Here is a 2,600-nt window from a genome sequence, read left to right as displayed (position 1 = left end):
CAATCAAGCTTGACAAGCACAGACAGACATAGAAGACTACTACAGTGTTGAAAACAATCTTCCTCTTATTTATGGTTTTCTCTGTTTTTTCGTTTCTTTTCTTTTCTTTTTCTTTGTTTATGGTTTATTTGTTTCTCCTTATGTAGTTACTTCGAAGGAATGATCCTGAAAAGTTTGTGAACCTCGGAATCGACCCTCCTAAGGGTGTTTTATGCTATGGTCCACCTGGTACCGGTAAGACTTTTAGCTAGAGCTGTGGCTAATAGAACTGATGCGTGTTTCATCCATGTTATTGGAAGTGAACTTGTTAAGAAATATGTTGGGGAGGGTGCCCGTCTAGTTCGTGAACTATTTCAGATGGCACGTTCCAAAAAATCTTGTATCGTGTTTTTTGATGAGCTAGATGCCATAGGAGGTGCACGTTTTGATGATGGTGTGGGTGGAGACAATGAGGTTCAGCGCACTATGCTTAAAATTGTGAATCAGCTTGATGGATTTGATGCTCGAGGGAACATCAAAGTTCTGATGGCATCAAATCAACCAGACACTCTAAACCCTTCTATTACTAGTGGATCCGTGGTTGGTGCTATTTGATTATATAGTCCATCAAATGTATCATCATGACAGTTTGAGATTTGCAATAGCTTTGTTGTGCTAAAAAAATAAAAAATAAATTGTCTAACTTTTTATGTGCCACCACCAAGGTCGAACACAAGGATGTTCTTCTCACCACCTTTACTGTCGAATCCATAGGCAATAGCTGCAGTAGATGGTTCATTTAAAATTCTAGCAACATTCAGCCCAGCAATAATACCAGCATCCTTGGTAGCTTGCCTTTGGGCATCATTAAAGTAGGCTACAGGTTGCAAAAAAAAAGTAAAAGGGAGTACCACAGCATCCTTGGAAGAGTGGAGAATAATAGTAGTAATTTAGAAGAGTTCTACTCACCAACAACTGTGACAACAGCATCCTTAATTGAATTTCTTCCCAAGGAATGCCTTACAGTCTCCTTTATCTTAATTAGAATCATAGCACTGGCCTTCTTAGGGCTAAATACCTTGGGCTTTGCATCCTTAATCTTAACTTCGATACAAGGCTTTCCATCTTTATTCACAATTTTGTGTGGAACAAGCTTCATATCCCTTTGGACTGTTATTTTGTAATTTTAAAATTGTATTTGATTTATTTAATTTATTTTATTTGATATTTGCATTTTTTAGGAATAAATTTATAACGTTATATTAGTTTCCTAGTTTTTTGGATTATCCTACAATATCTCCTAAGTATCTAAATTATGGTTATTTAAAAACACATTAATGTGTACTAATTGGGCCTTTTTTTTTTGTTTTCTTAATTGTGTATATAATAAGACTTCAAGTAATCATCTAAAGAAGTCAAAATTCCAGTAGCATTCAAATGGTAGAGAGTCCATCTAGCAAAACATTATATCATTAAATCGAGCTTCTAGCACATAAAATTTATTGGGGGGGGAAATTCAAAAAGGGCATCTAGACAGATAGGTTGATCAAATAGAGCAATAGTTATCAGCTTCAAACTATCGACTAAAGATGACCATTTTCAAATGTAATGATATCATAGTTTAGAAAATGACCAGTGTTGGGCTGCTTGTGTAAGTTTTTAATTGTGTTTTAAAAATGACCATTTAAAAATACAGAGATGATTTGCAATAATATCATAAATATTCATCAAGCACCCCGCAATAAGCACACATCGAATGAAACACAATGCAAGAATCAATGGAATAATTTGCGCTACCTTTGAGAGAGAATATAGTTCCAAACACTCCTTGGAATTCTGAACCATGAAACAGCTAAGGCACTCTTCAAGTATAATGTGATGCGCGTCATTTCTGAAATCATGTGCGCATGTCCTCAACAGAAATTGAAAGTTACAAAGCTGGACATTATGATCTGCAGGATGGTAGAGTGATTCATCCACAAGAAGCAGCAATTATTATGTACAGAAGCACAACAATCAAGCATGTCGACAAGGCCCTGTCGTAAGACAAAACACAAGTTTATGTGCATGAAATAAGAAAAACCCAAAGACATGTCAGAGCAGGGTGCCTTCTCCCATGCCTATCATAGTGCCTTCTCTACTTTCACAATGATTGACCTCTTTGTTTTCCCTTTTTATTTTCGTTGGGCTTAAGATGATTATCCACTTCATTACATATTTTGTTTAATTCTGGTATGAGTATCAGACCAGGGTGTGTGTCTAAGTGTTGAACCTCCCAAAAACCTATTGTGTGTTAGGATAAAAGAATATATATGCACATATCCAAAACTTTGGTATGAGTATGTGGATACATCTTGAACATTTAAATACATTGTATAGTCAATAGTGTGTAATATTATGGCATAATATGTTGTCATTACGTAGGAATTTACTTGAAATTAAATGGAAGGATTTCTATCTCAAATCAATGCAAGAAGCTAGAAAATTTCCTTTACTATCAAAGGTGGTGTTTTTCTTCATCAAACATTATAAAAAGATTAAAGAACCCAAATGTCTAATTTGGCCATGTAACATTGTTTAGGGAAAAAAAAAGGTCTAACTTAATAGCAAGGGACCAGTAC

General features: G+C 35.2%; 1 pseudogene; it reads left to right on the top strand.

Moving 5' to 3' along the window:
• Positions 1–216: 216 nt before the first annotated feature.
• LOC114259234 (26S proteasome regulatory subunit 7 pseudogene) lies at positions 217–594 on the top strand (annotated as a pseudogene).
• Positions 595–2,600: the final 2,006 nt, after the last annotated feature.

This window comes from Camellia sinensis, chromosome 8 (genome assembly GCF_055761805.1).
Source record: "Camellia sinensis isolate YWXY chromosome 8, ASM5576180v1, whole genome shotgun sequence".
NCBI lineage: Eukaryota > Viridiplantae > Streptophyta > Magnoliopsida > Ericales > Theaceae > Camellia > Camellia sinensis.
This window is presented reverse-complemented; position numbering and strand designations above follow the sequence as displayed.